The 12,523-nt window shown below is 36.5% G+C and overlaps 1 protein-coding gene across 13 annotated transcripts in view; it reads right to left on the bottom strand.

The window, feature by feature from the left end:
* MEF2C (myocyte enhancer factor 2C) overlaps positions 1-11,004 on the bottom strand; it is a 134,609-nt gene extending 123,605 nt beyond the window's left edge. For all 13 annotated transcript variants that reach the window (XM_030969027.1, XM_030969026.1, XM_030969037.1 and 10 more), the window contains exons 1-2: positions 10,821-11,004; positions 870-968 (exon numbers count right to left, since the gene is read on the bottom strand). The gene's annotated coding sequence lies outside the window, so the exon portion shown is untranslated. The remainder of the gene's footprint in view (positions 1-869; positions 969-10,820) is intronic.
* Between the last annotated feature and the right edge of the window lie 1,519 nt (positions 11,005-12,523).

Here is a 12,523-nt window from a genome sequence, read left to right as displayed (position 1 = left end):
TTTCCTTTTAAGATGATTATCAAAGTATATTTTTGGTTTTTTTGTGGATGCAGAACTTTTCTATTAGGAGAAATGAGATAGCCATCCTTTTAATGGTGTTTAAAGTGAAAAGCAGTGAGGTTACTATGAAATTACCCACCTCCTTTGTGTCTTAACTCTGGGCTACCTTGGTTTCTATTTTCTGTTTAAATTTCTGCTAAAACCCATTCCACTCTACACCTTGCTTTCTTCCACCACCTCCTTATTTATAAGAGCAACACAGTATAACCCTTCTTCCCATGTCTGGCTGCTTTTAAACTTGGCCCACGCTGGGTGCAGCTCTTGAAGAGAGCTTTATGAAATTATTTTAAAGTGAGCTGGGGCGGTTGCCACAGCAACCCACCCTGAGAGAAATTGAGGCTATAGATTAATCTACCCCACAAAATTATTCAACTGTACTGTATTTGTTCTTCATTCATTCAGAATATTCTCTCAAACCATATGCTTTTATAATGAACAAAAATATACAAACTCAGATAATTTCAAAGATAGCAGGGTTGTATTCCAGGAGCACAAATTAATTGCTTTGTAAACCTCTGCAATGAGATGACATGTATGCGATTCCTTGCAAAATTTTTTGATTGAAAAAAAAGAAATATCTGCAAGGTATGCATTTTATTTATTAACTTAAAATAAAATGGCATGCCATTACAAAAATGGTGTTATCACCACACACATCATGCAATGATTACAGAAACCCTTTGTCACAGGTGTACCTGTATGTATATAACACAGTAGAGTTTTGCTCTCCAGGTTTTGCTTTGAACAAAAATCTAAAAATAATAAATAGTACTTGGTGGTATTAAATGTAAAAAATATTAAACACTCACCACATACACCCTCTTTATTGTCAAAATCATCCGCCTCCAATGCTTTACTTAATCTTTCCCATGGTAGTTACTTCACAGTTTACAATTCATGTTCGGCACCTTGGATGTTTAAAAGCACAAAAGTAGCATATTATTAAAATTCAAACCTTCAATATATTTTAGGAGATTAATGAAGTAATTTCTATAAAAAGAATATGAATCTTTACTGATGTGCACTTAGGCCTATCTTGTAAGTAGCTGATGTTTTCAGAAGCTGCTATAAACTCCATCTAAATCCTACCTTAGAGGTCCTATACTATCAGGCTGTACTTATCCTCCAGTCAGTATTTATACTTTGACATGCATTTTGGGAAACACAGCCATCTCATTGTTTAAGAAATGCCTGTTTAAAAGGCCAGAGTGAATTATAAAGTGGTAAAATGTGGCATATTAATTTTGTTCCTTCTATAAAGGGCCAGGTATCTATCTGCAAAGGTATGTGTGGTGCCGACGCCAGACATGCATCTCCTTGGGTCTCCTTTGAGGAAGGCAACCAGGTAGCACCCGCAGAACTTTTTTTTACCCCAGATATTCATTTTTCTCTGCACATGTAGTTGTGGAGAGGGGGACCCAACCAGAACGACTTGGTTTTGAGGGGCAACCTGTCTGGCCTCTGCCCCAACCCCTCACACCTGCACACATCATTACCCGGGCTTCTCATCATTTATTTATTGACTCATAATTTCTACGTGCTGGGCTGTTCCTCCGGGTGAGGTGGTCGGGAGACACAGCAGGGGTAGGTACGACACTGGTCTCTGGCCCCGTCTCTTCCTGCTCCGCGCATCTGGCGGCGCCGGGCGGGGCAGCGAGTGCCAGGGGGTCCCGAGTCGCGCCGGCGCTGCCGGTGCCACGGCCGCCGCCCTTTCCTCGTCCCCGTTCCGACAGGAAGACGCTGGGGCGGTGCGGAGGCGGTGTAAAGCCGGCCGGGCGCCGACTGACGCCAGAGCGGGTGGTCCTGGCGAGGACGGGCGGCGGGAGCAGCGGCTGTTCTACTGCAGCTATGGCTATGTGGAACTGGCCGGGAATAGCAAAGGGTTGGGAAGTCCTGACCAAAGGCCGGCTCTGAGGAGGCTGGAAGAAGAACCCTGCCCCGCGTCCCCGGGCAGAACTGCCCTCATCGGGCCCCTTCGGAGCCTGTTCAGAGCCTTTGCCCACGGCTCCGACCTTTGGAACAAGTGGGTGTCGCCACTATGGCAGGCTCTGCAGTGCCAGCGGAACCCGGGTTGCCAATCCCGTCAGCTCAGGGCCAGGCTGGAGCAGGGGTGCTGCCCGCCAGCCGCGGGAGGGTAGGTGGTGGGTGGTCGGAGGCAGGGTTCTGGGGCTTCAGAGGGGGTTGGAGTGGCCAAACATGTAGGGCGAGGCTCGGGAAGCTACAGCAGCACATGATAGTCCTGGGACGGAGACAGATCGGTGTCCGGCTGGCTGGTTATTGAAGCCGGGGAGTGAGTGAGATTAGGCTTGGAGTTCGACTAACACAGGGCATTTATCTGTTACTTTCCAGCCTTTTGGAAAGATGTTTTTTCAATTCACCACTCCCTCTCTCCTCCCGACACCTTTTTTTTTTTTTTTTTTTTTTTTTTTTTTTTTTTTGAGATTTTTTTATGCTCCCCTGCTGATATTTTTAAGGGCCTTTGCAGGGAAGAGATTGATTTTAGAGGGGGAAAAGGCTGCCAAATGCGTTAAATCAACAGTGAAAAGGGATTTGTTTGTTTTGCTAAATTGATCCTGTTCTAGTAGATCTGAAGTGTTTCATTGTTACTAAAGGAGTTTCTGAAACTGTAGTTTGGAAGTTGCTATTGTCCTTTGAATACCTCATAAACAGCTGCCCAAAGATATTTTTTTATCCAAGACATTTTTGAATTGTAATTTTTAAAAAACTGTTTTCAGACTAGAGATTGGAGATAACTTTTTCATAGACAAATAAATTTTCTTTCAAAGATTAGACATTACTAAATTTGTCCTAAAGAATATAAAAATAGTATTTAAAAATAGTATTTATCACTTTGTTAATGACAACACACACTTATACTAGAGTTAAATCTGTGTCTACTCTTGCCACACGTGCATTTTAAAACTAAGTAATTCTTAAGGTATGTATATTTTTTAAAATTTTTCTTCAAAACGAGACTGAAATGGTGTCTGAAGGAAGTTAATAGCTATAGAAATCCCAAATCTCCTGCTTGGTGCGGAACATGGATGCTGTGGAGCTTATATAGTATGTCCAAAGTTCCCTAAAGTCTGTTGAAATGCAGTGTACTGTGACAGGCTGAGATGAGATACTAAAATGGAAGCTCAGTTCTATGTCACTAGTCATCCAGATCCAACTTCTGCCTCAAAATTAATCTTTGGGTGTGCTCTAAGTCCAGTTCCTGTACCAGCCACTATCTCTCTGTAAGTAACTCAAATGTACTTAGTATGGTATGCCCATGTTCCACCAAATGTATAGAGTTTATATATACACATATGCATTTTAGGAGTATAATGCTTGTAGTCCATGATCTTACTTAAGTGTAAATATAGGAAGAATTTAACCTACTAACCTCTTGTTGAAGTTTAAGGACTCCAAAAATGTGTGTCTAGACTTGCCTGAAAGAAGTGCATCTAGGGTTTTGAAGATTTTCAGTGCTAGTAAGAAATTGGCAAGCAAAACTTCAGTCTCAGATAAACTCAAATCTCAGTAACTAGTTTCAATTCTACATCCCTTCCCCAGTCTCTTCTGACATAAAGTTAATTAGGTAAAATTTCAAGCTAAATGGGCTTTTTTTCCCTCTTATGCAAAAATACAAAAATAGATCAAATATGAGCTTAGAGTGGAAATTTGGAATCAATTCCCCATCTTAATAGGGTTTAAGTACAGGAATGTATTTGAAGAATAATTTTGGAAATGCTGTCATTATCATGAACTGGTGTTCATGTCTATAATTCTGCATCTTCATGTGCAGAAACATCAGAATTTTTTTTCAAAAGCAAAACATTTGGTGGAAGTGTAATTTACTGTGTGGTCTAATACATCTGTGATTAAAGTCTATCTGGATTGTTAAACATCCTTCACCCAAGAAATACAGTATGTTCACTATTCAACTCGATTGCTAATATAGAAGAACTATCTCTCACAGCTTCTAGAATTGATGCAGAGGAAGATAACTTTGTATTTCATTGTTAATTTATGCAGCTCTGGAAGTCTTAAACCTCTGTATCATTAGCTGAGTATTTCTAAAGTTCCTGCTAGTGCAGTTGCTTCTACTTATCCCTGAGACGAAAGGCTTACATAAATTGTTTCAGAATTAGCATTTAAGTAAGGAGCACCCTTTTTAGTCCTTCTACCACATTTATTTGTCCATGTGATTGCCTTTCCTGAATAAGGAGAATCTCTCTGTGATTCATTTTCATTTTGGGAAAAGCTGATAGGGGACTAGAAAAATATTTTTTAGGCTATGCATTCCTTCTCTTTTCCAGAAATGGAATTGCCTGACTAAGGTATTGTGATATTTTCAGATATTTTGACAGAAAATGCACAACCTAAAACAAAAAAATATGATTGCACCCCCTTGCTAATTATGTGACACTCAAGCTTTTGTCTATCTTGCACTGAGTGATGATGTGATACAGAAGCAGACAGCCATAAATGGCAGAAAAGGCTTAATTAAGTATTCTGCAGCTGCTACAAATTAGATCAGCATCTGCATCTGTGTAGACAATGAAATTCATGGTAATTTTGAGGGCCAAGCAAAGTGGAGGTTTGTTTTGGATGGACGCCTAGCCACAATTCAAGCAAAATTCAGACTCAAATATGTGCTAAGGGGGAAAAAAAGGTTGGTCAACTTCATCTCCTGTTGCTGAAAGCAACAAAGTTTCCCATTCCAGCTTTAGATATGTATTCCAATGTCACACATGAAAGGCATCTCTTAGAGTGTTCAAACTTTGGGTTTTTTCCCCTAAAAAAATAATTCTCAGGAGTTTTCCAGATTAGACTTGGAGCTATATTTTAGATAAGCAACCAGCTTTTTGCTGTTTTCTGACAATTTGTCTCTATTTCCGATTTCATACCACTTTCTGGAACTAAAATTGGAGTAAATGATGCACAAATGTTAATGATAAGTGCTCCAACCTGTTCTAACAGAGATATTTACACCATAAATTGAATACAGAATACAGGAGCGATAGGTTAGTATCTGGGATGAGGGTATGAAGGTATTACTCTGAAACTTTTTTATACAGACATGCTTGTATGCATATACCAAGAAAAAATAGGTTATTCTCTGGACATTTTGACAAAATGCACTGGTTTTAGGTGTTTTCAAACTCTTCTAAATTCATAGTTTTGTTTCGTGTTTGAACAGCTCCAAACACAAGTGTTGATCTAAAAATATGTCTTCTAAGTGCTGCTGTTATACTAAATCTCTGTTGTAAAACCAATAATTAATACAAATATTTCATTAGATTATTTAGAGAGTACTTTTGAAAGTTGAAAGCTCTTCTTTGTAAGTGAAGAACTCTTCATTTCTGTGATCATAAATGTAATTGCACAATAGTTGGGTCAGCTTTTAGACATGATTATGCCACTTATGTTAATCTATTTAAACCTTCCATGAGCATCCTGCTGTGGGGTTTTAACTCTTCCCATGAAAGTACTTTAAAAACATATTATTGACGTTAAAAGGAAACTAAGCCTCTGGTCATGTTTGGATTTGCACTTTGGTTTGGATGTATTTAATCTGAAATTTTTGTTACTGCTATATTATCTAGCTTGATCTTCTTTGTACACTGCTGTATGATGCACAGATTTAAGTTCTCATTTCTGGTCTGTTATGTTATTGCAAATTTGCACCAATCAGAGCAGCAAGTTTTGATTTCAGTAATGATTTTACAGGTAGCTATCCTAATATGGCTAAAGGAGAAGAAATCTGATTACTAAATTGAAGTTCCTTCAACTGGAAATTATTTTTTTCAGGCAACTAAAAACCATATAGAGACAACTTCAGTGTTTTCTTTTCTTGTTAAAAAATTCAATTAACTTGATTCAAATATGTATTGAAACTTCTTGAACTGAGCTAATATATTGTTAGCCTTTTTAGTTTTAGGCTCTCAGAAACAAATAAATATGTTACGGTGACTCTCATATTTGTCTTTATGTTTTAAATCTACATCAGTTGGAAGTTCTGTGCTATAAAATCTCTACTTCTGGACATGACTGAATTGGTTTTTTTTGCTGTTGCTTAGCTAAAGGGGCAAGAGCTGGGGAATAGGTACATGCTTGGAAGGGGTTTAGAAAATTTTCTAGCTCCTAAGTGTGACTGAAGAATCTTTTTGTAGTCTACATATTCATGTAGGGGAAGATAAGACAATAGGAATATGGGCAGAAATAACTCAAGAGGACTGTTGCCAGTGGGGATAAACAGGGTAAGAATTTTTGGATTAAACTGAGATTCAGTGAGGAGTTCCCACATCCTTTTTTGCAGATTAAACCTAGCAGTTGGGATGCTATTGAAAGAGTGCTTTTTCCCAGGAACAAAGAAACCAAGTTCTTCTTTACCCTAAGTGGAAGCCAGTTCCCTTGTATTTCCGTGGAAGAATGTAAGCCTAAATCTCATTTCAGTGAGACTGAGGTGTAGTATTAAATGGCTCATGCATTGAGTAAGTGCAAGGACACACAATTAAATGGGAAGATTTTTTTTTGCAAGGGTAGGAACAATCTCTTGATATATAAGTAGATTGTTTCACAGTCTCTTCTATTTTTATCAGTGTTAATATACTCTTTTAGAATTACTGCACACAATAATAATTTGTTGTTACCAAGCATTCTTTCTACAATAATTTTAAATTCAGGACATGGATTGATACTAGAGAAAGGGCAATTTGCACGCAGTCATATAGTACTTTAAAAAGTAAAGGAAAAGAATGAACGCTGCAGGTATCTACAGCAAAAGCTATAGGAAGCATCCATTTTCTGTACTTCTGCATTCTTATTTTTATAATAATAAAAGAAAGTAGAGAGAAATTAAAATTATTGGGGGAGAATTTTTCGTTAAAAAAAGAGTCAAAACAGAAGATAAAATGTAGCAACCCATAAAGAGAAACATTTGATTTGCAGGATAAAGTCTTAGCACATTGGTATCATACTATTCAGCTTTTAACTTTTTTGCCCTGACAGATGTTTCAGGATACAGTACATCAGCTACATTAACACTGGATTGCACTTCATCTGCCTTAAGTAAAATTCTTAAGTATGTATGTAGAACTAGTAATGCTATATAGCTATATTTATGAACAAAGCTGTAATTGCTGTTTCATTAATTCTATAATTTTATTAATTTATTTTTATTATTTTTGCCTGTGCAGTTATTTTACATCTTCCAGTAAACTTGTGTATGTTAGCTTAAATGTAGATGTTTATTCTTTGCAAGCTGTATTTATTCAACTTGATTTAGAATCCAGTGCCTTTAAAGTTATGCATAGAAAGCACTGTGCTTTTGTCTTTATTGAAGATTTCTTAAGTGGTGCTTTCAGAGCTTGTCTCATAATGCTTAGGTGCTTTCAAAGGAACAAACCCATATCTGACTATGCAATAAATTGTCACCACTTTAATTGAAAAGGACAACTCCCATTGACAAGCAGTTTGTGTACCTGTACACTGTGACAAGGAGTATACTTTGAGAACTTCCCTTGTTACCTAGTTAATGGTGAATCTAGAGTGCAACAGCGTTTTTGAAATGGGTTAGGAGGGTGAAGCTCCAAGCAGCCATTGAGAGTGGGTGCTTCTTCACCTGGGAATCAACCACAGTGGGATGCAGGCGTGGGGAGAAGCTGCAAAGACATCCATTTGCAGCCACCAGGACAGCTCAGGGGGATGGAGCCCTCAGGCAAGGCTCCGAGTGGCTCTCTACATTGCCAGCAGACTGCCAAAGAGGAGAGTTCTCCACTACTCCTAATGGTAGTCTGATCCTTTGATTTCCATGGCGACTGTCTCAAAACAATATTCAATTAAATTCTGAACAAAAACATGAATTAATGAAAGTCCAAGAAGAAAGTTATATACCTTTTTTAGAATAAGGTTTTGCCTACTGTACCAAGGGGAAAAATGATAAATTTAAAGTATATATATACATTCATATATATATTTGTACATATATAGTCTTTATATGCACAGGTGTTTGTGTGTCTCTGTGTGTGTGTATATAAATAAAAATGCACATACACTTTAAAATAGAAGAATAAAATGGAAATTTTTCATGTTTAAAGTACTCTTGTATGAAGCTGTAATTACAGCTATTCATTCTATTCCCTCAATGATTTTTTTATCATGCATCTCATCTTATCTTTTATATGCAACTTCACTGCCTTCAGTGGAAAGTGTCCAGTTTTTACCAGTATAAGTGAAAGCAGAAAGTTATGAGATGTTTCTAAAATATGATGTAACAGTATATGAAAAAATTTGAATTAACTTTTGAATAACAGAATCCAGATTGTGAATCTCCTAAATTGAGATTTTTACCAAAGCTTTGTGGTTAAATCCCATTTTTTATTTACATGCATTATGGAAAAACTAATATAGATATCCTCCTTTCACTAAAACTTGGATTTACTGGAAAAGACAAACATAAGATTGAAACCTGAGCTACGCTGTAGGTTAAAAAAAAAAAGTTGTAGAATAAATTGCCATAATTTACAAAATTAACCACAGAGCTCTTAGTTAATAGGGAATAGTTGGTACAAAAATAAAAGAATGTACCAGGCATTTTAGGGGTGATTCTCTTTCTAACTGAAATAGTTATAAAGTTTCAGTGAATTAAATTAGGTTTTCCTATTTCTTAATCTCTCAATATTTCATTAATAACAGAAATATTTCAAAATTTCACTTAATGTGCTGAAATCTGTTGATGACAAAAATAAGAAACCAGAAAGACCAATTAAGGGTACTTATTTAAATTTAATGGTCTACATTATCTAGTGAGTAATCTCTATATTTTGAAACATTAAACAACCTTTTTCTAGAAAAGGAAAGCATCTTATACTAAACTTTCATTTCACAAAATACTTTTTCTCTCAGTACAGTGAAATATAGAAGTAACTTCACTGAAATTTCATGAAATTATCCAGGAGTTTGTCACACTGATTACTGTTTCCAAGCCTTTAAAATCAATAAAGCAAAATGCTGATGAACTTAGAGTGTATAGAACTAAAGGTTCTAAACTGCAGGCTGTATGTTTTTTCTTGTTTTGTGTCTTGTGAACAATGTCTTGCCAGCTCCAGGAATTGCTATTAGTATTTACCGACTTTGCATTTAACAGTGATTGGTTTTAATGACTGTTTAGGGGATTTGGTTTCCATACATTACACATTATCTAAGAAAGAGCAGAGTTTTACAGGCATTGCTAATTTTAAAGGCAGCTCTGGTTTTGGGGGTCGTTGTTTGTTCTACATTTCATACTTGATCAGAAAATATATCTTTAATATTTAGAAGTTTGCTTTATGCTTTGATCAGTAATATTTTATCCTATTGGCCTTTTATTCTCACATACAGTAGGATATCTTTTCAGCAAACAAAACTGTGATTATTTTCATATAGCACATTCCAAAACAAGAAATAATGTCTTCTCCATTTTCCTGTCTCTGAAAATGAAGAAAATGGATGACAACTATGCTTGATCTACCTCTGCTGAGGTAGGACCTCCCTGTCAGCTGTACAGGTCCCACACTAAGCAACCTAGCAGAAACAAAACCAAAGATCAGGGATGTTTAAAAGGGCATTGTTATTCAGGTATTATTGTTAGCCTAATCTTAGACTACTCATTGCTGACATATCATTTATTTTGATATGTGGGGAAGCTCTACTACAGAAATAGTCTAACAGTATATTGACGTATGATTCCTTTTTCTCCCCCATTAGTGTCTTCTATGTTGTGCAGTGACTTGTAACTATGGAATCTGTTTACTGAGAAAGATTCATATGGTTAAGTTTTCTGTCTGTTTACTCACTTAAATAAATGTTTTCAATTTAACACAACAATTTGTAATGAATACTGTGAAACTGTAGAAAGAATGAATTAATGAAATAGAAATAATAATAAAAATGCTTTTCTCCTCTCAAAAATATTTATTTTAATATGTGGTCATATTTTCCTGCATTTTTACATTAATTGAAGTCTTATTGTTCTAGAAAAAAAAAAGAAAATTCCCCCATCATCTAATTTTCCAGTTGTTATGCAAATTAAGGAATATACACTGGCATGATTTGTGGTTTTAAAACAAGGGAATGTGTAAATTCATGATATCTTTAAAAAGCACCATGTCAAGCACTTGTCTCACAGAGCCTGTAGCTTACAATTTACATTTCAGTTTAGTATAAGGCAACCAGTTTGCATGAGAAACCTTTGATTGTACTGTAAAATGCTTTTAGTAGTGTTAATTTCACTAATTTATTACAAAGGAAACTTAGTTGATGTTCATAAGGAATTTCTAAGACTTAGAATGACTGCTGAAGTTCCAAATACTGAGCAGTCTACAGACAACAAATCCTTTTGGTTTGTTTGGAAATTACCAGGATAACTCATTTATTTTAAAGGATGCAGATGGAGAGCACAGAGTACACTCTCAGCGAGCAGTGTCTAGCTTCTGCTGTTCCTGCCTGTAATCCTTTATTTTCTTTCCATTCAGAATCATAGAAACAGTGGAAAGAAAGTGACTATAATTATCCAGTCAGTTTAAAGAAACTTTTCTTGGCAACAGAAGATAAAATCAAGCACTGTATCAAGTTAAATGCAAAGCATGCTACAAAGCTTATCTGTTTTCTCTTGAAGAAAGCTTTGTGAGAGTAACCATGAGCCTGGAGCTGAAACACCCAGTGCTGTGGTAAGCAGAACATTCCAGAGACATAAGAATAGTTATTTAATATTCTTTTCTATTAAAACTCACCAGTGCCCTTCTTCTGCTTCTCCAGGAAGTTGTACCCGTCAGCACCTGCTGAGGGCTTCGTTGATCAAAAAAATCAGGTAAAAAAATCCCAGTAGAATAAAGCCAGACCAGCTGGCTTTGAAGAGAACCCCCCAGTTTGGGTTGTGTTTGCCTCACTCACCCTCTGCTCTGCAGACCCAGGCTTTTTCTCCTTTGGCTGTTGACCTGTAGGCTGTGTGATGTGTGTGCACAAGTGTCTGGCAGGCCAAGGTGCACCTGCTTCTGTCACTCCTGAGTAAATTTAGCTGTAAAAGGTATCACTGACAAGCAGACCTTTGTCAGTGCTGGCAAATGAACAGAGCATTGCCATCCCCCTTCAAAAGTACTCTGCAAGTTCAAATGGAAAATATTTACTCGGTAGTCTTATCGAGTATCCAGGAATTGCTTCTTCAAGAGGAAGGAAGACCAAGAGGCTCATGTATGGCAAACAAATTTCTTTCTTTAAATAGATGTTAAAATTACATTATTCCAAGAAGAATCTGTGAGCAAGATGGGGCTGTGTTCTCTTAATTGTGGCTGGAAGAAACTTTTTTAAAATAGGAACACAGCACACAGAACTTTAAATTCAGGTTGTTAAATTGTGCTAACTGTTAAAGTTGATTATCTTTCTCTTCCATAATTCATTGTGATTTTTATCCAAAAAAGTATTAGAAAACTTAAACATATCCCATAGAAGGTATTAATCTCATTCCCAAAATTAAAAAGCATGCAGAATTGAGAGTCTGAATTTCAAAATCACATGTTTGTGATTTGCTACATTTTGTAACACTTATGCAGTCATAGTCTAGGAACCAGACCCTTTTAAAATGGGACTTAAAGTAAATGGAGGGTCTTTTGAGGGAAGTGATCAAAACTTGGTATGCTTATCCTTATTGGATATTTATGATTTATTTATAATAAGCGTATTCATAATTTATATCTACCCCTTGCTTTTCTTTTTCTCTTTTTTCTTCCTGGAGATGGCTTCTGGTAATCGAAAGAGAAAGGTGTAATTTACACCTGTGTGTCTTCTCACAGAGTTAAAAAAAGAGTCACCAACATAGGTGCCAGGATTGGTAGCAACATACATAGTTACTCCATTTTCCACTTGAAAACTAGGCCATAAACTCAAGTGGCTTTAAAGAAAAAAATTCAATAGTGTCTACTTTGCTCTAACATGCTATTTAGAAGGAGCAAAATATTCCTTTCTAACAAATGAGGCAAAAATTGTGGATCAGGAGCTCTTTGTAAGATAAACAAGGTTCCTATTTACTTACTTGTATAAACAACCACTCACCAAGCTTTATGTCTCTGCAGGGGCACCCTTTCAGATAGGAACATGGACCTTATTGGCATCATCTTGTATCCATGGAAACATTTTAAGTGCTGCTCTCTCAATATGTACTTCAGTTATTCAGGGTTCAAGAGCTGAGTACCAAATAATTAAGTGTTTTTATTACTTTCTATGTGGTAGCGTCGTTCTTGGGGCTCATATCTGTCATAATAAAGATCTTGTACTTTCATGATGTTTGATAAAATCAAGTGTTTCATTTCAAGTCTCCTGTCCACTCTATTCTTCGATTAAAATTAATGTTCTAAAAGTCCTGATGAATTGAAATTCTGAAACTTTTTGTTATCCTTTACTGTTTGAAAAACAATATCATAGTTCACATCACCATCTGACT

This window comes from Camarhynchus parvulus, chromosome Z, assembly GCF_901933205.1.
Source record: "Camarhynchus parvulus chromosome Z, STF_HiC, whole genome shotgun sequence".
Lineage (NCBI taxonomy): Eukaryota > Metazoa > Chordata > Aves > Passeriformes > Thraupidae > Camarhynchus > Camarhynchus parvulus.
The sequence above is the reverse complement of the archived record's forward strand: the minus strand, read 5'-3'. Positions and strand labels throughout refer to the sequence as shown.